Below are 27,358 nucleotides of genomic sequence, written 5' to 3' on the forward strand. Positions count from 1 at the left end.
TATCAAAGATTCACAAGAGAATCTTCTTTCAAAAAATAACTTATTTCTACACTAAATATGACAAAAATAATTATTATATTCTGTTACTATTGTTTATTGCTCAAGATAATGCCCTTCAAACAAAAAAAACTTAAATCAAACTAGAAAAAAAATTAGAATTGTTTTTACTTTTTAGTTGGGAAAAACATTGGATGACCAATGTCTAGGTAAAACCATCGATAAGTGAAAAACATCAAACAGTAAACATCAATGTTGAAACATCAATGTTTTTAAACATCGATGTATCGATACCCATCCCTATTATCCACAGTTTAGAATCAATCAGGAGTTTCTATGATGCGTCGGACCAGCTTTAAAAAGCTCTAAACTAACAGTAAAGTAGAAAAATAATGAAAAAAATAATTGTCATTTCTTCAATCAATTGTAACTTTCTAATGATATTGGAATCAAAAGTATTGTTGACTAGAGTGAGAAAAAGAGAGAATTCTGCACATCCTTGACTAGATTTTGAATTTCCAATTGAAGTATTTCAAATGTTGCTCAGATTTGAATAAAATTTGGTTATTAACTTGAAAATTATTCTTAATAAGATAATAGAAATTAAAACTACAAAATATGTATATTGCAAGCATATCATCCCCTTTTTTCATGTCTGTATTGACCAGACCAATATGGAAAAGGGGAGTTTCATCTTGATGAGATTTTATCAGCTGCTTCATAGGCCTACTGTACATAAAAAATTTGCATTCATCACATTCCAACACCATCAAGCTCCAAGCTCTAGAAAAATGTACAATTTTATACTTTTTGATATGTGTTTCTAAATCTTCATTAGGATATAACAGAAAAATTGATGTCTATGCAAATGCAAGAAATGATCAATTAATTTGTGGACAATTTTATTTCATGACTAGATCCATGGATTATTGAAAATTCTTAATGGAAAAAAATCAATTGATATCTCTTTTCATTTCAAATTTAAAATCTATTTTAGTAGAGTACATTAGACAGATTGGACTGACTTTTTTGCGCAATCTCCCCCCTCCCCCCTCCCCCACCCCACTGCAAACTCCCCCTTCCCCCTTTCCCCTCTCCCTCTCCCTCTCCCTCTCCCTCTCCCTCTCCATCTCCCTCACCCTCTCTCTCTTATCTTATCTTATCTTATCTAATCTAATCTTATCTTATCTTATCTAATCTCTTATCTTATCTAATCTAATCTAATCTCTTCCCCTCCCCCAGTGAGGACGAGGGGGATGAAGAGAGAGAGAGATCTCTCTCTCAGTGAGGGAAAAAATAATTTCCCTGAGGGAAAAAATTCTCTACTGTCAAATTAAAGTGAATCTGTGAAGAGAGAGTGATCTCTCTCTCTCTCAGTGAGGGAAAAAATAATTTCCCTGAGGAAAAAATAATTTCCCTTTCTACTGACAGATAAAAGTGAATGCATATTTCTACATCTAATGCTATACTGACAGATTAAAGTGAATCTGTATTCTCTACTGTCAAATTAAAGTGAATCTGTTACATCTAATAACTTATAATACTGTAAAATTAAAGTGATTGCAAATTGAATAATTCGGAGGGTACAAGAGAGAGAGTGATACACCCATCGTTTCTCTGTCTCTCGCATAAGCATCACTTGTAGATTGTGCAAACTACTAGGTGGAAAAAACAGATGGGCCCATGCGTTATCTCCTATTCTCACTTACTCGCACCATATCTACCGCTTTTCCTCTATTACAAAAGCCATGACAAAAATCAGACATAAATTCCTTTTTAATCCCGTCTTCCTATACTGCCAGTTAAAGTGAATCCATATTTCTACATCTTTATACTGAGTGAATCTGTTACATCTAATAACTTGTACTGTAAAATTAAATTGATTGCAAATTAATACAATTGGTTTGCTTTCCACCTGACAGTTAAGAAAAATTTCACAAATTTATATTGAAATTTTCTATGTGCTGTACAAACCTGCGGGCGTTATTTTTTTGTAAAGTGTTTCTCCGAGAATATCTATAGTAAATTTAGAATGAACAAGCATATCCAAGAATAGGTATAGATATCCTCAGACCTATATCACTTGGGGTATCAGCTCTATTAGTGACATATCTTAACAGAGAGAGGTCAATGATCTAAGTTGATCTTTTACATTTTTTATCTGCAATGTCATACAAGCATTTCCAAAGTTCATCGGAATTTGTAACAATAGTTGAGAAATCATTTGCACTACAATAATGTAGATGACCTGTATCTAGTATATCGAGCAGTTCGAAAATCTCAGATAAAATTGGAAAATGTACATTTTCTGTTTTTGTTAACGCTAGATCAACATCATTGCCTTGGAATCCTGTTGAAAGTTTAATATTTTTTGCAATAGAATCAAATTCATTGAATGAAATTGACATCAAGAGGCGAGTTAATTTTTTGAATTTTGCAAAGCTAAAACACTGCATGACCTAGATCAAGCTATGAACTATAATTGATAAGTTAGGAATGTGCACTTAGCTGTAACAGTTGTCTCTGAGGGGGCGTATCTCTTGATAAGGTAGGAATGTGCACTTAGTTGTAACAGTTGTGTCTGAGGGGGGCGTATCTCGCGTCCTCACTCAATCAAGTCTACACTGATACTAAACCAAAATGTTCGAGGAAATATCTGAATTAAAAATTTGTTTACAACATTTCACTACAACAATACATAACTTCATCTTCAATTTTAATTAATTTATCTATAGGCAAATTATGTGGATGGTAATAGCACAAATAGTCTTTTATATCGTTCAAATTAACTGTGCTTAGAAAAATAGCCTTTAATTGTTTCGCCAAACTATAATTTTCACGAGATGATTTCTTAATTGCAATTTCGCATTCATCATACCAGTCTATGCAGTTTTTTAACCTCACTTCCAACTGGTTGTCAGCAGCTAACCACTTTGTCGGATCCATGTTGTCGAGCGAATGAAGTAAACTATGCTTAGGCAGGCACTATTATAGAGTAATTAAACGGTCTTTCTTCATAAATAATTGACGACAGACAACACGTGCGTGCTTTATGCAGTCTCAATGCATGCAAGCAATAAACACACTGTAATTCCTTTCTGTTGTAGAAGAATCCATAACGTGCAAAGTTTCTTTTCTGCGCATTCGTATACATCGGTGCCAATTTCATACTTTGCATTCGATTGTTTTCGCACAAGAAATTATTTGTTTGATACATATTTTTAGCAGCAAAGAATTATAATGTTGGGCAGAGAATAAAGCACATCTTCCATCGGGTCTATATTTATGTATCTTACATGCATCATAACACCACGAAGTGGTGAAAAAGCTGAAATCAGGTTTTGGAAAATCCTCTGGTATGCATTGTACGTTAGAATGCAATCTTCTTAAAAACTTTGCTTTCTCAGTTCCTTTTGTGAAAATTTTCTTATAACCTGCAAGGTAATCACGTATTAATGACTCACTGTATTCTAAATCTCCATCTTCCCATTTTATTTTATGATAGTGACGTTCTAACCATGTTACATCGTTATACAATTTTGCACTCAATTCTGTCTTTGCAAATGGTGATTTGAAATGGAATACGGCATAATTATTAAACTGATCAATTATGGCAAGTTCTTTCACAATAATTTGATTACAAGTTTGTTTAAACCAGTGAAGATCAACCGTAGCAATTTTCGTAGACGTCTGCTTGTCCATTCCTTTCTGTCCTTCTTAACGTATCTGTTCCTCCTCACGTTTTTGCTCCTCCACCTCCTCTTCCTCCTCCTCTCCCGACTTCTGGATTGGTGTACTGCTTCTCCTTGGTTCATAATAGAAACTATCAGATTTGATATCGTAAAGTACCGACTGAGTTTGAGCTTTGTTCTCACTCTCCAAAATATCAGAATCGAGATCGCACTGGATACCAACAGTCCGAGTTTGTGGCTTGTCCAAAATATCAGAACACAAAGAATAGGACATGATTCCTGTTCAAAGGTAAAACTGATAATGGCTTACATTTGGCGCAGTACACACCTTATATATAATATTGCATGCAGTGATGCACTCTATCAACAAATTACTGAACTTCTTTCACCATGCTTGTGAGAGGCGTGTACTCCATCACACGATCGCTAATTAAAACACAATACGCGGAAGTATTTGCAGGTACTGCACTATTAAATTCCATTTCAATACGAACATCTGTCGATGATTTCAAATGACTTGGTTGGTGTGAACAATCTACAACAATCAGCGGAGTTGATTCACAAAACATTTTAAAATCGATTTCTGTTCCGAGTTCGCTATTGATTGAATGATTATAATACGAGGGTGCAAAATCCAGGAACATCCGGTATAAAACTTCCTTCTTACCTAGCAGATTTTCGTATGGATAATACTCACTATTCAAATATACTTTAACATTGTAAATATCACAGCTGTCAAAATTAGATATTGATTTTTTAATTTTATTCTTTCGATCAGTTTGAAATGCAATTATAATATATTTTGGAGTATCAAAATTCGATGTCGTGCGTACTGACCAAGAATGAACAAGTGAATTTTGCAAATTTAGTAATTCACAAATTTCCCAATTGCGGAAACTTAATTTCAGTGGAGTGTCGGCATCGAGCAGTCTCAAAAATTTCAATCGCACATGATCTTCTAAAGTAATGTAGGGCATCCACCATTGGAGCTTAGTAATTTTTACACTAACCTCTGTAACGGTTGCAGACTCGACGCAATTGAGGTCTGAGGGCGACCTCAATAATACAAGCTCTTGTTTCAAGTTTAAAATTATTCTTTGAAAATCTTCAAAAAATGGAAGGATTAATTTCAACGGCACACAGAAAGTGAATTTATTATCTGTTAGCTCATATCCTGCTCTGTCAAAACCAGCTAAATGATATGTGTTTTTATCAGATGCGTTCTTCACAAGAATAGCTTTAATTGTAGAAGTTAAACCAATTAATCTTGATTTGGAAATTTGTTGACCTGCTAATTTGTATCGTATTTCATCAAAAAGGTTGCCCACTACGTTACTGCTTAATTTATAGTCTGCCGCAACGGGCGCACCAGCCGGTTGAGTTGCCTCCCTGCTACTGTAATCGCAGGCGCTGCCGGTTTTGTGCAGCTAACCGTTCCCTCAATCAATATAAATGATTTACAAGGTAAAGTGTACACATCCAATGAATTTATTCCTATCCGAGCTTCATCAGAGTTTTTTATTTCTTGTCCCAAATAAACTGTATGAGTATGAAATTGGAATTTGGTTATGTCATTATAAAACTGAAGCTCTGTCTCCACATCCAGAATATCACTAATTGCTGCGCCTGACATTTCGCCAATCAACTATAAAACCTAATTTTTCCAATATTCTCGCGCTTTTAGCCGATAACGCCCTATTGCTTTTAGTAGATGTTGACGCTATCGCGTTCCTTTCTCTAATGACTTGATTGGTCTTATTCGAACGCGGATTAAAAACAAGATATCCCATTACTTTTGTTTTTCACGTATGTGCAGTCTAATTGTAATTGTATCTCCGCGGAAATCAATAAACGATCCGTTCTGGTCTGTCACCTTTACATTAATAGTTTGAATTTGATGTGTTTTCAAAGGTACATGAATAATTGGAGAGGGTACTTCGTTTATTGAATAACCGCTAGGAACCTTTGGCAAAAATTCGTAGATTATATGTTTTTCTTTTCCGTTAAAGTAACTGCCACATGCTAAATTACACTCAACAAGAATACTGTCAATGCTTGTTATGTTAACCAAATGTTTGGAATAATACCATTTATTTGCTTGCAAAACAACATTATCAAAAACGAGTATCTTAGCAATCGAATCAGAACGTGTTAAATCAATAGGCTTATCAGAATAAATTTCAATCTTCATAGTATTTGCATTTGCACGTATAATAAGTTTATTCTTCTTCCCATCAATATTCAATTTATTCTTTAAAGATTTTATAATATCTTCAAGTTCATATGCGCCGGTATCCAACATGATTAACTTATCGCCATATTTGAAGCTAGAATTTGTTCCTTTGTTTACGTTTGCAATGCTATTGTAACTACAAAAATTAATCAGTCCAATTTCCCATTCACAATTTTTGTCCAATTCTATAATTTCTTGTAAATGTTCATAGAGGTTACTTGACTTTGATCTTAAGGTAATAACAACCATCTTGTGTGTTCAGCACAAACACTTAATTACAACTGATTTGCAAGAAACAATAACGTGAGATGACCACAAATATCACTATTTAATGGTTGCAAGTGATCAACATTATAAAATATATTTACCCCATTTTCTTTTTTCCAATATTTGTCCAATTCGTATGGCGGTTGTAAATTTCCAATTGGATCAAAATACCAAACATTAGAGCCAACTTTCTTATATGCTACCCAATGTGTACCATCCTCGCTTTCCCTTGCTAAATTCACGATCCCATTTTCGTTTTTTAGAATTTTTTTGGTAATGTATCTAGCATATATATTCCTCTTAGCTGAATCTGTAATAATTTCGACCAATCAATCAAATCATAATTACTCAATTCTCCTTCAATATTCATGCCTTCTTCTTCTTTGTCTTCTTCCTACTCTTCTTTGTTGTTCTACGTTTCTTAACTTGAGGGAATAAACTCACTCCATATGATGGTGGTGGGGCTGGGGGTAGAAGTCTGCCACCACTAAGCGGTGGGTAAGGCTTCAAATAATATCCTTTTCCTGCAATATGTTGTTTCAACTGAGCTATAGCTTTGCGTCTAATATCGTTACTATAACTTCTCCTCTCATTCTTCTTCTTCTTCTTCTTTCTCAAAGACCCACCAAACGCCGCTTTAGCTTTCATAACGTTTGTAACAAGATAGCTAAGTGCTTTCTCGGCAAGGGGTGTTTGAGGATTTTTGAAAATGTCCCATGCAGCGTTTGCTAGAGCTCTGTCATCTACCACTCGAGTTTTATTATCGCTATTTTGAGTATAGGCTATATCATGTATCTTGCAAGCTCTATCTAATGAATTTATACCTTGATCACCTCTCTTTAACCTTTCATTAACCTTGGTGCCCGGCCCGCAATACTCGTATCCCGGAATATGATATTCTTCTCCCAGGTTATCAATTACCTTATTCAAAATAGTTGATGTCACATTACTTGCCAAACCTGACACACCTTTAAAAACTCTTGCCGCTGAACTCAAGATTCCTCTACCCCATTTCCTCGAACTCTGCTTTTTTCTCCTACATACCATTTTCATTACCTTTCAACTCAATGGTTGAACATTAACTAAAGTTAATTAATTAATCATTACACTAACTTAATCTAAAAGAAAATTGAATTTTCTATTAATTTGGAAATGAATTCACCTTTCAAATCGAATTCACCTATTCAGATCAGCTATTTGAAATGAATTTTTCAAATCTGAAAAGGCAAATACAATTTGAAAGGAGGAAGTGTTCCGCTCATACAGATATGAACGCGAGCCGAACCAGATGTGTGAGGACAATGCCCGAGCTTCACAACAAGGAAGGCGGGCGGCCTTGTGAAGGCCTTGCGTGCGTACAACAAGCTATAAAAACACATTTTCATTTCTTATTGCTCAATGCAACTTGCATAGTGGAGAGTGATTGAGTGCACTTGTCTACACGTACTAGCGAACTGATAGGTGAGAATTGAGAAAAATTTTTATCAAATATGTACACAATTTATTGAACACTACTTTTACACATACATAATAACATGTAAAGCATGTTAATGCTAGTTGCTTAGTGACATAAAAATTGTTACATTTAAATTGTTATATTTATTTATAGTTAAAATTAGCATTTAACAATTATTATGTCAGTCATAAAAGCATTAACATGCTTTACAAACAGAGATAAGGTTTTGCAAATTTTCAATGTCTTTTGTGCTCAAAATCCAGGTAAATCTTTCTGGAAGATAAACATCTGTTGTTCGTAGTCCGGGTACCCGGATTTTGAGCACAATTCGCCGCCCGTGCTGGTTGGACGCCTCTCTCACGTCACATATTGGATATGGCAACCCCTCTTCCAGCTCGCGCAGAGGCGTCCATGGCTTCTCAGTGCGGCTATTCAATAATCTTAGAAAGCTCTCCGATTGCATCTCGTCCTCTATCTCCACTTCCTCCTCCTCCTCCCTCAAGAGAGGGACGATCGAGCTGTCCTCTTCCGGCACACGTTTCTGTTGAAAAAATATTTCATTAGACTCTTATTTGTTTCAGATTTTTCATCATCAAATCATACGAGAGAGAGAGAGGGAGAACTTGCTCAACAGATTCACTACTCAAAACTGAAAGTGAGTAATAACTCAGAAATTCTCCGATTACTTGAACTCAATTCAAATTGGTAGATAATTGACTCGAAAAATATTTCAGTTCATTACATGCTCATTTTTATCAAAAATAATTTTTTTTCGCACGAAATATTGTAAACAGTTTATGCATGTGAACGCATTTTTCATAATTCAAATAACAATGTATTATTCGAATCAATATTTCAGTTCATTACATGCTCATTTTTATCAACAATAATTTTGTTTCACACGAAATATTATAAACAGTTTATGCATGTGAACGCATTTTTCATAATTCAAATAACAATGTATCATTAGAATCAATATTTCAGTTCATTACATGTTCATTTTTATCAACAATAATTTTGTTTCACACGAAATATTATAAACAGTTTATGCATGTGAATGCATTTTCATAATTCAAATAACAATGTATTATTCGAATCAATATTTCAGTTCATTACATGTTCATTTTTATCAACAATAATTTTGTTTCACACGAAATATTATAAACAGTTTATGCATGTGAACGCATTTTTCATAATTCAAATAACAATGTATTATTCGAATCAATATTTCAGTTCATTACATGTTCATTTTTATCAACAATAATTTTGTTTCACACGGAATATTATAAACAGTTTATGCATTATTCGAATCAGTAATTTGATATAGTAAGTAATATATATATATATATAATATATATATATATATATATATATAATATATATATATATATATATATATATATATATATAAGTAATAACTCGGAAATTCTCCGATTACTTGAACTCAATTCAAATTGGTAGATAATTGAATTGTTTCATGCAACATATTCGAATTTATTATCAAAATTACTAAAACATGTTTTGAATTTTTATCCAAATTTCAATGCAACCATCATGAGAATTTATCTGTGTTCGGATTGTTTTGATAGCACAATTAGAAGTCAAGCTCAGTCCTCGCTCACAGTATAAGAATCAGTAATGACTTGTAATGCACACAAAAGATTTTATCCATTAGAAATTAGTTTTAAAAATTCACATTTTATAAAGATTTTGTGCACATTACATGTTAATACAATAATAATAATAATAATTTTTTGTATGCTAACCTTTGATTGAGTGAGGACGGCGGGCTCGTCATCAAAGACCAGCCTCCGCTTCACCAGCTGCTTGGCGGCGGGTACCGATGTGAGGGCCGCTCGGCGTGGTGCCCAAGTAGGCGGTGTAGCTTGCGGGAGAGGGCTGGTGTCGGGTATGATGACTTCTTCCTTATCCTCACGTTGAACAAATATTCCCCGCATCTTCAGGGGTGAGGATGAGGTGGCGCCAGAGGTGGAGGCGACAGCTGTAGCAGCAGAGGTGGCAGCCGAGCTGAGGCTTTTCTGCTGCTTCTTCTGCTGCTTCTGCTGTTCCCAGTAGTTCAGCTCCCTCTCCGATGGGGGAGTGTCCGGGATGATGAATAATGTAGGGGAGGAGGAGGAGGAAGCGTTTGATGAGTCCATCGTCGCCGTTGTGAAGTGGAGAAGTATTGTGGAGAAATTCACAAAACACTCAAAGTGTATAGCTCTAACGTGAATGATGATTTTCCTCTGAGGGAAGTGATTATATAGCAAGTCGTTTCTCTGTCTGTTGCAGGCTTGTACGAGTGAGAGAGAAACACATAGGAGGTGTATCACAATTGGCGAGCACTGCGTACTCCCCAGAGGTTTAGCACGAGCTCAACGCTAACATTATTGATTGTAAGTAAAATTTTTTACATTCTCATATTTTTGTGCTTGTACGAGTGAGAGAGAAACATATAGGAGGCGTATCACAATTGGCAAGCACTGCGTACTCCCCAGAGGTTTAGCACGAGCTCGACGCTAACATTATTGATTGTAAGTAAAATTTGTTACATTCTCATATTTTTGTGAAATAACACTAAATTGATTTATAATATATATATTTGGTTACAGTTATTAAATATTTCATTGTTTTTCACAGCATTTTCTCACCTCACAACTCGGTTTGCAGTCTCATAAGCAGTTGTGCTCTCGTGAGGGAAACATACCCGAGGAGATAGCTGTCATTTCGTCAAATCAACACATGTAAGTTCATTTTTACTTAAATTTTTCTCCTCTTAGGACAATTGTTCTCCTCCGAGGACAATTTTGTCCTCCGAGGACAAAACCTCTCCTCCGAGGACAATTTTCTCCTCCGAGGACAATTGTTCTCCTCCAAGCACAATTTTCCTCTTCTCCGAGGACAAAAATTGTCCTTTGTTCTCCTCCTCTGTCCTCCACTCGTTTAGCAGGAAAGAAAAAATGAGAGAGGAATCAGGAGAAGGGGTGAGAGGTAAATGTCAACAGTCAATGTCACAATAATTTTCTTTTACACTGTCCTACTTTTACTTTCCCTTTAATTTCCAGCATTATTATACTGCTCCACTTCTTTTTGTGTGAAGGGAGTGTCTTCCAAGTTTTTCCATACATCTGAGAGAAACTTAAGTGATTCTATTCTAGGAAATGTATGACCATTATAGCTTGTCATACCATTTCTCCTAAAACACCTACATATGCAAATTTTCCTTTATTATTTACAGTAAATGCAGTCACATTGTACACTCTACTTAGATCAAAATTTTGCCAATGTGAATGGGAATATGGCTCAAGTTCCTCTCTCAAATTTTCTATTTCTTCCTCAAATTCTTCTATCTGCTTATGCTGTGCCCTAAATGACTGTGTGGTTTCAAAAAACTCAGTTTTCCTACGTTTTAGATCAATTTCATCCAGTTCTAGCTTATGCTTTTTGTCTGATAGCACTGTGATAGGAGACGTGGGCTGTATCTCTTCAACAGGGTATGGGAGAAGCTTACAAGTTATGTTTGCTCGTTTTCTTATTTGTGGCTAAATATGATTCTGTTTCTTTAGAAAAAATGGCGAGAATACAAAGTTATCGTTGTGAACTAACTGAACTATTGGAGACGCATCACCAATTATTGGACCAGTTAGCAGAAAAAGGATGGACGAATATGAAATATCTAACATTTGTGAGAGACTATGAAAAATTAGGAGTTTGGCATAGTGATAACTATAATCATATTTCAGTTTGTGATTTATATGGTACATCATATGATAAATTCTGGGGGAATGGCGATATCCCCGATTCATGAAGATGTGTGTGTGCACATCTTAAAGAGTCTATCGATAGAATTAAGAAGGTTATAATGGAAAACAATGCTCATTTAACAAAAGAACAATTAAATGAACTTATCTGGAATTTTTTACGAGATTCTGCAGATGAGACAGGCTTAGAACAAGATTGATAGCATATTATGTTTAATTTCAGATTGGAGATGGATTCAATTTCATTTGATAAGAACTATTTTTCGAATAAAATCGATGAAAAATATAGATGTTGTTATTTCGAACTTATTGACAAAACAATATTAGAATTGAATAATTTTGGAAAAGAAGGACTAACATTTGAGGAATATTTAACATTTATAAAACCTGGTAAAAGTGAAGAACAGAAGTCAGAACATATAAGCGTATGTTATATTATAAATTAATATATAGTTGATAGACATCGAAGATGTGAATTAAAGGACATTCCTGAATTTTGCTATTGTAATCCATTAGGTTGGTTGAATATTCAAATGTATTATTTCATTGATGATAGGTTAACAGATAAAAACATTGATAGTGTAAGATTTACATTTTAAATTATGAAAATGTGTGGCGAATCAGCAATGTTGTACAAACTATAACTTTAACTTTTTTACAGAAATTATGATGAACTCGTTGATTGAGGAGAGAATAAAACTATTAAATACTAAAAGCTTTGAATGTGAAAATTAATTGTAATACTTGTAGAGGTTTAAGGAATAAATGTATTAGTTGTAAGTTACGAATAAATGCAAAATTATTATAACTATTGACAAAAAATAAATGCTGTATAATGTTTCTCATTCTATGTTGATTTATTGAATTAAACCAAGCTACTCTAGTTGTAAAGCTATGTGTAAGTTAGAATAATATATGAAGCCAGTTTAGTCTGATTAAGTATGTACACATATAAAATTGATTGAACAGTAGTAAGGAAGTCTTCATACTAACAATTGCTCAGTATGTCCCATGACAATCATCCAACACCACTGATTTGACTGTTGTAAATATCATGAATATTATTAGATCTAAGCTAGCTTTAGAGCTTCATAGCGTGCCGCATGTGAACTATCCCACTCGCAAATATGAGTTGAAAAGTGAAAAAGACTTGCTTCAAGCCGACCTTATTGAGATGACAAATTTATCGCGTTTTAATAAGGGTTACAAATATATCTTAGCTGTTATTAATTGTTTTTCAAAATTTGCATATTGTGTACCATTAAAAGACAAGGCAAGCCAATCTGTATTTAACGGTCTCGAACCAATTATTTCTAAAAATAAGGGAGTTAAGCTGTTCCAAACAGATCAGGGAACAGAATTCTTCAATTCAAAAGTTAAAGCGTTATTAGATAGATATAGTATTAAACATTATCATGTTTTTACCGATAAGAAAGCCTCCATAGTTGAAAGGTTTAATAGAACACTTAAAGCAAAAATTTATAGATATTTAACTGAACATGGAACCAAAAACTGGATATCACAACTAGACAGTTTAGTTCGTGATTATAATGCAACAATGCATTCATCCATAAGAATGAAACCTAAAGATGTGGGGAAAAAAGATCGTAATCATGTTTTAATGTCTTTGAATTCTGCATTCAATAGACGATATAAATTGAAAAATTCAAAACCGAAATTTAAGCTAGGAGATGTTGTACGAATCTCAAAGAAAAGGGTTCTTTTTGATAAATCTTATAACATAAACTGGAGCGCAGAGTATTTTGTAATTCATTCTATATTTCCTTCTCAACCTGTAACGTATAGCTTGCGAGATCTGAACGGAGAAGTAATTAGTGGTAGGTTTTATGCAGAAGAAATTAAAAAAACACAATTAAACGAATCGGAGAGAGAAGTGTATTTGATTGAAAAAATATTAAAACGTGATAAAAAAGGATTGCTAGTGAAATGGATTGGGTTTTCAACACCTAGTTATATTAGTAAAGATCAACTATTAGATGAAAAATAATCTTTTGTAATCTATTGTAAATATCATGTACATTTATTGTAAATAATCTATTGTAAATACATTCCATTCAGTGTAAATATCATGATGTACATTCGTTGAAAATATAATAGCTCCTCATCAAACATTGCTTTTCATTTCAATCTGAAGTTTCGTAATTTGCTAAGGCTCAAGCAACAGATGCATTCTCGTGAAGAGGGTGCGGGAAAGAGAGGGCCAGTTGAAGTGAGAAACTTCTATCAGTGGGGGAGCGAGCGAACGCTTGCCGCCGCTGTGATAAGCCGCCTCCTCCCCCTCACTGATAACTCACGAAAAATGATTAGTTCCTTATCAGATCACATGCTGTACACATGACTAACATGATTCCGATAGTAAATTTGATGATGATGATGATGAGGAGAGGAGGTGGAGAGTGTTGCCTGCATTCCAATCTCTGGGAAACGCCTCTCTATACATGTAGCGCCAACATGCGCTCGGTCATTGCTCTGACGGCATTGTTCTAACTATTGTAAAAATTCTCAGTACCTTATCAGATCACATTCTGTACGTTCGTAATCATGAGTCAATTACCAATTGTTAACTTTGATAAATTAATTACAAATAAAGAAAAGCCTGCATTTTGTAAAAATGGAGAGCTACTACCTCACAATGCAAGAATGTTAATTATATCACCCAGTGCTGGGGGAAAAACAAATCTCTTATTTAATTTAGTATTTGCTGAAAATGGTTTAAAATTTAAGCACATTTACTTATTTAGCAAAAGTTTATATCAACCAAAATATGTTTTTCTCAGCAAGGTATTTGCAGGTTTGAAAAATATCGGATTTCACATGAAAGATGATGTGAGCCAAATTCCCCATCCAAACCGTATCCCTGAATATAGCTTGGTAATTTTTGACGACTTGCAACTGAGTAATGTCCCACAGATAAGAGAATATTTTACTATGGGACGACATCGAAATATTGACACTGCATATTTAATTCAGAGTTATGGAGCTACACAGAAACATTTCACTAGAGATAATGCAAATATGATAATAATTTTTAAGATGGATTTATTGAGTCTGAAATTAATTCACAGAGATCATGTTGGAGGAGATATGTCTTATAAAGATTTCAGTAAACTTTGTCATACAGTTTGGAATCGTAAACCGCATAATTTTCTTACAATTTTAAAAGAATGTAATATAAAGGAAGGAAAATATCGGGATTCACTGGACACGATTCTTTCCGTTCAGTAGAGATTAATTCTTTGTACAGTCATGTTGTCTAAAACACATAGGATGAGGAAGAGGAGAGGAAATAGCATAGTAAATAACAAGAAGGAGAGTTTAATAGGAAAGATTAAGAAATTGAGAAAGGTGATCAGTGACAAGCATAAAAGCTTAGTCAATTTTGAAAAACGAATGGAGGAATTCAATAGGAAATCTCTTTCGCCATTAATAGAACCTATAATTGAATTGGGAAAAACCAAATCTAGTTTGCACTCTAATCATGATTTTACACCTAAAAAGGAAGAAGTAAAAGAGGAACAAGAGAGTATGGAAATTGATGATAATGAGGAGGGGGATGAAGAGAGTTATGAGAGTTCAACAGACAATTTTTTAAGCTCGACTAAATTTGAAAACAGTTTACTTGGTTCTAGCAGAAACGATGATGTGCTGTCACAATATCTAAAAACGTTTCATGCGGAAAAATTGAATAATTCAATCAGTTATGGAATTTCATATAATTCTAAAGATGACGTGTATTATATTGGAAATCAGCAAGTAATATTCGATAACGGTTATATAGATATTAATAATGAAAGATTCCGTTTAACACATGGTCTACTTGAGTTATTATTCAGTGCGAGACCAAACTCAAATCTTTATAATCAGAGAGATATGGATAAGTATAAAAAAATCTTAACACTTACAGGCATACATTTAGATCAAAGAGGCTATGTTAAATGAAATCAGGGAATTAAATCGCAAATGATTCAAAAGTTATTTCCCAGTAAAAAAATTAGTAAAAAGAAGGGTTGGGGTTTATTGAAATTTGCAAAAAATAATTCTCATGATAGAATTTATCAATACTTTGATAATTTTGACGAATTAGTGGAAAGATTAAATTTACTCTATTCCTCAAAAGCTAGTGGCAACACCGGGCATGATGTGGAGATCGCGTCTATAATTGAAGAGCTAAAAGAAGCAAAATTAATTGTTTAGTGTTACAATGACTCTACATCGATTCGGACGAATTGATACACCTAGTGCTAGCGGAGCTGTTGCTAATCTTACGTGTGATATTGACTCGATAACACAGAAGATAATCGAATCGATAAATCAACAAGGAATCAGCGAAGCTGTGAAATTTTATTTAGATTCGCAAATAACCAAACTCGTTTTGGAAAATACAAAGAATATTGGAGTGAGCATAATTGAAAGAGAACATATTCTAAGTACATCACAAAATTTCAGTGCTAATATTGATAAAGCTATTGCAGAGAGAACTCTAAATTTAGAATCCGCTCTAGGAGAAGTGAAAACTTTAACAGACAGCTTTTCATCTCAGTTGCTCAGTATTAACAACGATAAAGTTGATAAAGCTTATTTAGATGAGAAATTAAAATCTGTATCAGATAAAATTAAGAATTTGGAGGTGCTGGACAGAAACTATCTCAATACTAAATTGAAACAACTTAGTACAGAAATTTTTACTAAAGTAAATGAAACACAGCCATCGGGAATTGATAAGCAATATTTAGAATCTGCTTTGCAGAAATTGATTAGTTCTTCATTAACAAAGGAAGAGTTTGAAAAACGATTATCTGAAATGGCGAGTGCAATAAAAGCTAATATTATGGAGGGTATTGAACAGTTCATTACAAAAGATGCTATTGCTATTCTAATTAAGCAAATTGCAGAAAAGTATGCAACTAAAAATGATATAGGAGATTTTATTAAGAAAAACGAGATGGGAGTCGCTGTGAAAAGCGTTCGTGATGAAATAGCTGAGGCAATTAAAAATTCGGAAGAGGGTACTGTCATGAGACTGCAATGTTCGGCTCCATTCATTGACTATCTAAATTTATTCATACACAGAGTGGCCCTGGACATCATATCCAAATACGCCCAGGTTTCTTTTCACATGAACTGGATTGAAGCAAAAGAACATAACCTTTCCGAAAATCGGGTAGTGCAAATTATTACAGAAAAAATGGATTTAGCCAAATATAAAGACTTTATATTGGGGCCGAAAACATAAAATCTTGTAAACAGTTGTGTGAGAGAGAGTGAACGATATGTTGTTTCAGTCTAGACGACCGTGATTGATTGTCGAAAACATAAAATTTATAAAGAGCGGTAACCATTGTAATGCATAGCTGCAAGAACAAGATGATGGTTTCACTTTAACTGGCAGTAGCGTACGGCCGATCAAAAGGGAGAACAGTCGAGAGCTGAGTGTTCTCTCCTTCACTCGTCATTCGTAGCGCAGAGATTGCTGCGTGGAGAGAAGCAATGCCAACGTGCCAGGGGCTCGACTTGGATGCAAATCAGTCTGCTGCTTGTGTGAGAGAGAAACACATAGGAGGCGTATCACAATTTCTCTCTCTCTATAACCTTGACGCGTGCGCTGGATTTCACTACGTATCATCATTAGATAAGGAAAGTGTAGCATGCGTCGAATTCTATTAAGTTAATTGCAGGAGGTGTGTCTAATCGTTCGAGCTGATAAGACGAAAAAATGACTGGTTATTTTGATTGCACAAGTTTTAATGAATTCTTATTAAATGAATAAATTAAATTTGAAATTTTTCTTAACTGTTGGGCGGAAAGCAAACCAATTGTATTAATTTGCAATCAATTTAATTTTACAGTATAAAGATGTAGTAATATGCATTCACTCAGTATAAAGATGTAGAAATATGGATTCACTTTAACTGGCAGTATAGGAAGGCGGGATTAAAAAGGAACTCAGTTACTTGTCTGAGTTTTGTCATGGCTTTCGTAATAGCAAAAAGGAATTTAGAAATATGGTGCGAGTAAGTGAGAATAGGAGATAACGCATGGGGCCATCTGGCAATCTCTGTCTGCTACTTGTGAGAAGCGAGGGGGGCGTATCCTGCTCTCTCTCTCTCTCTTGAGACTGGCATTAAGTGTTTGACATCACCATCATGATAAGGAAAGCCCGCGTAGCACGCGTTCTTATCCATTAAGTTAATACCATCAACATGTTGATAAGGAAAGTGGGCGTCGTAGCACGCGATGTACTTTCATTGAGCACACACACTTGGCTCTAATCGCTCAAGCTAATAAGATCAAATATGAGTGAGAATTTTGATTGCACAAGTTTCAATGAATTCTCAATTGAATTCTCAATTGCACCTAGTCAGGTGCAAAGCAAACCATTATTATAAGGCATTAGATGTAACAGATTCACTTTAATTTGACAGTAGAGAATACAGATTCACTTTAATTTGACAGTATAGCAAAAAGGATTCACTAGTACAGTATAGCAAAAGGGATTTTTTTCCCTCATCTAGTATTCACTTCAATCTGTCAGTATAGCATTAGATGTAGAAATATGCATTCACTTTAATTTGACAGTATAGCATTAGATGTAGAAATATGCATTCACTTTAATTTGACAGTAGAGAATTTTTCCCTCAAAGGGAAATTATTTTTTCCCTCACTGAGAAAGGGAAATTATACAGATTCACTTTAATCTGTCAGTATAGCATTAGATGTAGAAATATGCATTCACTTTAATTTGACAGTAGAGTAATATGGATTCACTTTAATCTGTCAGTAGAAAGGGAAATTATTTTTTCCTCAGGGAAATTATTTTTTCCCTCACTGAGAGAGAGAGATCACTCTCTCTCTCTTCATCCCCCTCGTCCTCACTGGGGGAGGGGAGGAGATTAGATTAGATTAGATAAGATAAGATGAGAGATTAGATAAGATAAGATAAGATAAGAGATTGAATTAGATAAGATAAGAGAGAGAGGGAGAGTGAGAGGGGGAGGGGGAAGGGGGAGTTTCAGGGGGGTGGGGGAGGGGGAAGGGGGAGATTGCGCAAAAAAGTCAGTCCAATCTGTCCAATGTACTCTACTTATTTTTTATATAAGATAATATTCAAGATAAGATTACAATCATCATTATAAATTTATTTGAACAGTTAGTAGGAATAAAACAACAATTTATTACTTCTGTATAATTATTCAATCACTTGTGAACCCTGTTAAATTAATGTTTATGAATATCTTTAATATCACTATACATGATAATCAGGCATATGATGAAATTTTTTAATTTCAAAAGTATAAAACTCAGTTTGAATAAAAAATATTTGACCTGAAAATTGAGTATGTCATTGAATAAAACTGTATTATTCCGAATAAAACTTGTATTATTATTTTCATACTACATCTTATTTTGTGCTTCACCTACAATACTCTTTAGTTTTTAATGCTTAAGATCATGATCATACACAAGTTACACTATAGATGGCCATGTTTGGATCAAGGTCTATAAATACAGGTCATGACACTCATGTTCCTTATGGAGCGGCCATTTTGTGGGGTCTTTATAGCAGTCTTAATGATAACAGCTGTTAAATTTGAAAATTGGTGAACTTGAACCCCATAAAATGGCGATTTTGCAATGCATCATGGGATTGTGTCATAACCTGTATTTATAGACCTTGGTTCGGATAAGTTGAAGCTAGCACTCTGTAGTGAGGTCCATGTTATAATGACAGAATTTGATCAACTCTGGTTTTGGTATCCTTGTCAATCTCTTGACAAAGCCGGTGGAACTATCCTTTTCTAGGTCCACAACTATGCCAATTATGTTTTTGACAGTGTAGAAATATAATTAATTAATGCAGAGAATCGGCATCGTTATTCTTCTATATTCATCCACTGTCATTATAACATGGACCTCACTATAGCTGCTTCCATCAGTAACTAAGTTTTTGACACCATAGTGGGGTCCACATTATAATGGCAGTAATAGAAGAACAAGGTTGCCAATACTCTGTCTTCTCAATGATTTCAATGGATGTAGCTGATACCAGTTTATTGATACAATATTAACTCTTTATTCTCATTTAAAATAATAAATTATATTTTATTAAGCAAGAAATTATAATTTTCGAGAATTATAAGATAAATTTTAATAATTATTATCATGGAAATTCATTATGAAATAACTGTTATTCATATAACATGTTATATATAACACATATATAATATAAATCAAAACAGGAGACACGATATAAATAGATTGAAAACACTTAAAAACTTACATTAGAAATGGGGAAATTTTCGGAGACTATGTCTCCTTTCTCATCAAACACATACTGCAGTTTTTGAACTAATGGTCATGTGCCCACAGAGTATGCATGGAGACTCAATTGTAGCAGCAGAGACAACAGATTACGAGGTGCAGATGGATGGAAGGAAAAAGGGTACAGATTCAGGGGACATTATGGGGCATTTAGGGGGTGGTTTCAGATGGGATATTTAAGATTTGAGTGAGTTATGAATAAGGAAAGGTGTAGCTTATGAATTGATAGAAAAGAGGAGATTTGAAATTAGAAATCAAAAAAGAATTAGACTAAAATTGGAGAAAGGAATTGTACAATTGAACTTGAATGAAATTTATTTTTCATTTGTATTGAACATTTAATATATATATATACAGGGTGTCCCAGATAAGGTGCAAACCCCGGCTACCATAGATTTTACATGCAATTTGCAACAAAAAATGATTCATAAAATTTTCTCCTATCGACCTTCGTTTTCGAGATATATAGATTTTTCGATATTTTTCAAGTAGGTGTACTTCCAGTCATTAAATCGTCAATATCTAAAGAACCATTGGTCTTAAGTGAATTTAAGGACATCGTTGAAAAGAGGACAAAATTTCACATTGATTTGAGGTATAAAACATGCCAAAATCAATTATTGAGTAGTATTTTTTAGCGGTCAAATTTGAAAAAGTGTGATTTTTGAAGTTTTTTTGAAAACTTCAGACACATTTTTCTCGATTTTTCTTCCAGGGTATGGAATAATTTTTTTAGCGCAAAAACTTTCTTTTTTGATTATCTTTCGAATGAGACCAAATACAGGTATCTAGCTCAAATCCTCGAATCAGAATTTCAGTTTAAATTCGATTTTCTAATTAAAAACGAGACTTATCTTGTTTGAGTGTGAATAATTGTCTACAATTTGATAGCTTTGTGTCGAGTGATTGAGGGCGTAAAAATACTTTTTCTATAGGAAATTTGGCTGAGAAATTCAATGAAACTGGTTAGAAGTATGTATCTGCAATATTGTTATTGAGATACAAGTTGAAAAAAGTTCAAAGTCGAGTTAAAATCTAAACGTTTCAAACAGTTTTTTCTTGATTTTTTTTCATGGTAACAATATTTTTCTGATAATGAAAAAACTTTGCCATTCTATAAACTATCGAATGAGTATAAATTTTCCAGGAAAATTTCAAAACTAGTGTTAAAAAATGAAAATTTTCAAGTAGAGCTCCCTATTTTCATTGTTTTAGATTCAAATCATTGAGATTCAATTGAGTGAGAAGAAAAAATCAATCTGTTCATTAATCAGCTGCTCTGATAGAATAAAAAGTTTTTCTAATGCTCACCCAACAATAGAGACAATTCTCGCAGTCATTGTATGAAAAGTAACGTGCTTCCAGTTGGTCGATAATGATGTCTCTCCAGTCAATAGCCAAGTTTTCCCAGTTGGTTCGTAACATAATAATAAACACGGACACTTGATAACTTATTGAACTTGAGTAAAAAAAAGACTTATCATACTAATAAACTAAAAAAAAACTCAAACAAACTACACTCGAAAACAAAACTCCAACTAAAATATAAACTTGGAAACAGAAAACAACAAAACTAAAATAGTGAATTGGAAAAATCAAACACTCATGAAAAAACTGGACTTAATAACTCAGGAACACAAACAAATACTTTTTCCTATAGAAAAAGTATTTTTACGCCCTCAATCACTCGACACAAAGCTATCAAATTGTAGACAATTATTCACACTCAAACAAAATAAGTCTCGTTTTTAATTAGAAAATCGAATTTAAACTGGAATTCTGATTCGAAGATTTGAGCTAGACACCTGTATTTGGTCTCATTCAAAAGATAATCAGAAAAAAAAGTTTTTGCACTATAAAAATTATTCCATACCCTGGAAGAAAAATCAAGAAGAATGTGTCTGAGGTTTTCAAAAAAACTTCAAAAATCACTCTTTTTCAACTTTGACCGCAAAAAATACTACTCAGTAATTGACTTTGGCATGTTTTATACCTCACATCAATGTGAAATTTTGTCCTCTTTTCAACGATGTCCTTGAAATTCACTTAAGACCAGTGGTTCTTGAGATATTGACGATTTAATGACTGGAAGTACGCCTACTTGAAAAATATCGAAAAATCGATATATCTCGAGAATGAAGGTCGATAGGAGAAAATTTTACTAAACATTTTTGGTTGCAAATTGCATTTAAAATCCATGGTAGCCGGGGTTTAAACCTTATCTGGGACACCCTGTATATATATATATATTATATATATATATATATATATATATAATATATATATATATATATATATATATATATATAATATATATATATATATAATGATCTTACTTCGCACATATTACTTAGAATGAATAATAAAATTGACGAAAGATTTTCATTTACTTTAGAAAATCGATTTTAATGTCAATTATAATATAAATCTCAATAAATCTTAAACTGTACAAATATGAACATTCAATGATTCTCTCCATCAGCTCTGCTGTTAGTTTGATAAACAACATTAGTAAATTATTAACAAGTCATATGGTTCATATGATTAGAAAGAAGAAGCGTGAATGTAGAGCAACCAGCTTCTTACATCTCCCCCCCTTGAACGAGAAACTTTCTCAAAGGTGTCAATTTGCTTGAGTGACAGATGATTGGTTCACTCCCATTGATTCCGCAGGCCACTTCATACATTGAGTTTGATATTCTTCTTATAATTGGGAACGGTCCACTCCTAACTTCATCTAATTTATTTCTATTCAACTTGTTCCCTTTTTCTATATACACTAGTTCTTTTTCCTTGAAACCATATATTCTTCTGTTCTTATCACATCTCAGTTTGTTCCGTTTGTGGTTTAAATTGGAATTTTTTATTGCTTCTTCTCTGTCTATTTGTAAGTTTCGTTTTTTCCTCAGTTGTGATGGTATTATTTCCAAATCCTCTCCCAATAGCAGATATCTTGGTGTAAATTTAGTAGTGCTATGGATTGTCTTGTTGTATTCTGATGTGCAACTTTCCGCTATTTTCGACCACGTCTGCGTTCTTCCTTCTGGACTATTCACTTTGCATCTAATACAATTCACCAATGTCTGGTTTAGCCGCTCATTAAGACCATTTGATTGTGGGCAACCTACCATGTGAACACCATTGTAACACCGTTTTCGAGTAGGTAATCTCTAAACTTTTTTGATTTGATAGACGCATATTGATCAGCTAATAGGATCTTGACAGAAGTGTTTTGTAAGATAGGATCTAGCAAACGAATGTATTCTTTAGTAGTTTGACCGCTAGAGCTTGAAGTGAATGCATATCTAGAGAAGTGATCGACCAATATGTGTAGGTATCGTTTTGTTGAGTTGTTTCCACCAAACCCTCCAACAGTATCTATTGACTTGATCTCATACGGTTCACTAGCTGGACCCAATTGTGAAAGTAATCCTATTGAGCGACCTCTTCTTGTTTTATTCTTCTTACATATATGACACAAATCACAATAGCGCTTGACCATTTCATCCATGTTGGAAAAGTAGTAATGTGGACGTATGTGTAATAGTGTGTGGTGAGTTCCGATATGTCCTAGTTGAAAATGAATTTTCTCAATCAATTCTTTACCCTTTTCTTGAGAAAGAAAGATTCTTTTGTTTCCTTTCATACATTTGTAGAATATTTCCTCTTTATATTCAACATTCCTATTATTCATTATTGCTTCTTTGTTTTTTTCTTGATCGTCTTTTATTTCTTGTATAGATATCAAATTCACAACTGTTAAAATGTCTTTATTTCCTTCAAAGTGCTCTAAAACTGGATTTCTTGATAATGTATCTGCTTCAACATTTCCTTTTCCTGGGCTATATATCAATGTGAAATCATATTGCAATAGGTAGTATACAAGATCTCCCAATTCTTCATCGGTTCGTGCTTTCACTCTGAGATTCTCCAATGGTTTGTGGTCTGTGATCACTGTAAACTTCCGTCCTATCAACCAATATTGCCAATACATAATTGTCTCTTTTATAGCCATACATTCCAGATAAATAGCTTTTTTCTTCTTTTGAGCAGGGCTCAGTTTTTTTTTGAAAAATATGCTACTGGATGAAGCTCATTATTTTCTTTTGGTTGTTTCAGTACAGCTTCAAATCCCTCTCCACTGGCATCAGTGAAAATGAATACTGGTTTTTCATAATCATAAATTTGTAATACGGGACTAGAACATAAGTATTTCTTCACGTTTTGGAAAGCTTTATCACATGTCTCTGACCAGATAAAAGGTATGTCCTTACTCAGTAGATTGTGTAAAGGTTCTAGAACTTTCACTGCATTCTCTATGTATTTATAATAGAAATTTATTTTCCCCAAAAACTGGCGTACATTCTTCTTGGTTTTCGGTTGTTTGTCTCTTTTCAATTGCTTTGAGATTGTCAGTGAGTGGACGGACTGAGTTATTTTCAATTATGTGTCTCAAATATTTAATTGAACTCCTTGCAAAGTTACATTTTTCCAATTTCAGCTTGAACCCTTCTTTATAAACCGCTTCAAGAATGAGGTTTATATGTTTCAAGTGTTCCTCAAATGTCTTTGAAAATATTAAAATATCATCAATGTAGCAAGTACAAAAATCAGTCAACTTATTTTTTTGTAAAGTGTTACCCAATATTCTTTGAAAAATTGCAGGCGCGGTCTTCAAACCAAATGGTATCCGTAACCATTGATAATGTCCTTCGTGGGTCACAAATGCAGTTTTCATTCTGTCTTGTTTTTTCATTGGTATTGTCCAGAATGCTGAATTAACATCAAGTACTGTGTACCATTTACAATTACCAGCCTTCACTGTTATATCTTCTATTCTTGGGAATGGTTGTGGCTCTGGTATTACAATTTTGTTCAGTTCCCGGAAGTCAATACATAGCCGTGATTTTTTCTTTCTTCTCGTTTGAAGGCAAGTGTAACAGGAGATGCAAATGGTGAAGTTGAATATTCAATCAATCCTGCCTCTAAAAGTTTTGAAATTTTTTGTTCTATTTCTTTTTTATCTGGGATACACGTTCTGTATGGCTTCTTAATAATATATCTATCTTCTGAAAGTTTGATTTCTGCCTCTGCATGTTTTACCTCACCTACATCATATTTGTGTTTTGCAAATAGTGATTCATAACCTTCAATCAGCCTTGTTATTGTTTCCTCGGTAGTATAGTGGTCAGTATCCCCGCCTGTCACGCGGGAGACCGGGGTTCGATTCCCCGCCGGGGAGCCAAAATCTATTTATAATGATCTTACTTCACACATATTACTTAAAATGAATAATTGACGAAAGATTTTCATTTACTTTAGAAAAACGATTTTAATGTCAATTATAATATAAATCTCAATAAATCTTAAACTGTACAAATATGAACATTCAATGATTCTCTCATCAGCTCTGCTGTTAGTTTGATAAACAACATTAGTAAATTATTAACAAGTCATATGGTTCATATGATTAGAAAGAAGAAGCGTGAATGTAGAGCAACCAGCTTCTTACATATATATATATATATATAAGTTATCTTTTAATAATATAATATATTATTTTTGTAATAGTTATGGAAATACATTATGAAATTATTGAAAAATATAATTTCTTGCTTGATAAAATACAATTGATTGTTTAAAACTAAAAAAAGAATTAATATTGCATCAATGAACTGAATCATCAAGATTTATTATTATTGTATTGTAGTATCCCTGGTTACCTAGTAGCATGATATTGATGTTGATTCAATATACAAATTGAGTTACTTCTTATCTATCATTCACACTTATTACAATAATCTAATATATTATCTAAATAATATTTTAATATTTTCAATATTGTAATCCAATCTTAATGAAAATGTAATTATAAGGATGAAATATTTCATTTATTTTTAATTATACATTGTTTAAAGACAATCTGGCAACAGAACAAAGTGGGAAAGAGCTATCTGCTTTGTTGAATGATAGACAAGGATAACAACACCATTGATAATCAAACATTACCATTATAACGTGGACATCACTATAGCGCTCCAGGCACTTTCATCAGTAACTAAGGTTCCTTCACTAGCACTCCAGTCGCTGTCATCAGTAACTAAGTTTTCCTCACTAGCGCTATTGATGCTCGCATCTAGAACTAAGTTTTCGATGCTGGCACTATCTCTGATACCCGTCTAGAACTATCTCGACCAGTCAGCTCTCTGGTAGTGCTTCTCTATTTTGTGCTCACAGTAGATAGCAATCTATTTTTATCAGTATGCTTACAACACTTGAAGGAAGAAGTTGTGCAATGAAGATAATCAACTGGAAAATAGTATGTGTTCTCCTCTTTATAATATGTTGTGTGAATATGCTATTACTTTTCCATATTGCTTTGAAAAAATATGATTCAATGCAAAATGATAGTAAAAGAATATTGGAATCTATACAAAATGTATGAAAAAAAGATTAGAGATTTGGAAACACCATAATCGATGCAGGAATCCTTGCTAGTAAGAAAGCATACATAATTCTATATCAAGTCATATGTCAATTCACATGCTCCTTTCAACATCATTCTAAGACATTGGTATAGATTTATGAATAATAAATGTGCAATTCTTTGCAATTCCTACAAAAATTATAACATACTTGACAAGTGTGTTAATAAGACCCTTAATGATAGAAAATTGTATTTCCTTTTGATTAACACTTAGAAGACGTGATACGGCTACAGCTCGCAGTTCGGTTGGCATGCCTACGGACTGAGCCAGCTGAACCTGTTTTTCGCCTGCAGACGATGGGTTTTCAGCAATCTTTGTCCCTTCATGGCTAATGATTTGAGCTACAGTTTTCTGAAGGCAATAATGAATATTGAGATTCTCATAGCCTACAGAATGAACATGAAAAACAAATATGAAAAATAAAATAGCTCATAGCCTACCTGTATTTTCAAAAAGCTCTGAATCAGAGTCGAAATTGTTGCTGACTTCCAATTCTGAATCTGAATCATCATATAAGATTTCAAATAATTCTTTATTTGAAAGGATTTTTTCATTCCCAGACATTATACTTTTCCACGGTCTTAGAACTAGACTAGGTCTAAGTTATATCAAACGATAAAACGCCAGGAACACGTTGGTTGTTGATTGAAAACTAGGTTATAGACCAACGTCGACTGTGAACTACAGAGAAGAAGAAAAGAAGTAACAGCTGGTTTTCAATGATGACAAAGATATATAGAATGGACTGGTAATAGTTTTGAACAGCCTGAGAACGAGTATAATACGTAGTGAATCATTTAAAAATGTGATGTAGGCTGTGCGAGCCAGACTCGCACTGCGTCTGTGAGCGTAAATTCTGAACTGCGAGCTCTAGCCGTAGCACGTCATTTCAGCCATTTAAGATGTTTCCGAGACAGTCCGAAATGTGTTAAAACATACCAACTTTGTAGTAATATATAAAGCGCTTGGTGAGACAATGTCTTCTTCTCTTGATTAAGGTTAAGTGTGTGATTAATTAACTTCAGTCGATTCAACCATTGAGTTGGAAGGTAACAAAAAATTGTATGTAGAAGAAAGTTATCTTCTAGGAAACATGGGAAAGGAATCTTGAGTTCAGCTAGCAA

At 33.7% G+C, this 27,358-nt stretch overlaps 1 protein-coding gene, 2 long non-coding RNA genes and 1 other non-coding gene across 7 annotated transcripts in view; 3 read left to right on the forward strand and 1 right to left on the reverse strand.

The window, feature by feature from the left end:
- Window positions 1-27,358, forward strand: part of LOC111053607 (KH domain-containing, RNA-binding, signal transduction-associated protein 2) — a 1,288,254-nt gene that overhangs the window by 1,145,430 nt on the left and 115,466 nt on the right. The window lies entirely within an intron of this gene.
- Window positions 1-27,358, reverse strand: part of LOC120354341 — a 103,389-nt gene that overhangs the window by 62,228 nt on the left and 13,803 nt on the right. The gene's annotated exons all lie outside the window — the stretch shown is intronic.
- Window positions 9,978-11,394, forward strand: LOC120354340. Its single transcript, XR_005572968.1, has 3 exons — window positions 9,978-10,041; window positions 10,286-10,389; window positions 11,212-11,394. It is a non-coding gene; the product is annotated as an uncharacterized LOC120354340 (long non-coding RNA).
- On the forward strand, window positions 24,917-24,988 carry Trnad-guc. The gene has a single exon. It is a non-coding gene; the product is annotated as a tRNA-Asp (tRNA).

Source organism: Nilaparvata lugens, chromosome X, assembly GCF_014356525.2.
Source record: "Nilaparvata lugens isolate BPH chromosome X, ASM1435652v1, whole genome shotgun sequence".
NCBI lineage: Eukaryota > Metazoa > Arthropoda > Insecta > Hemiptera > Delphacidae > Nilaparvata > Nilaparvata lugens.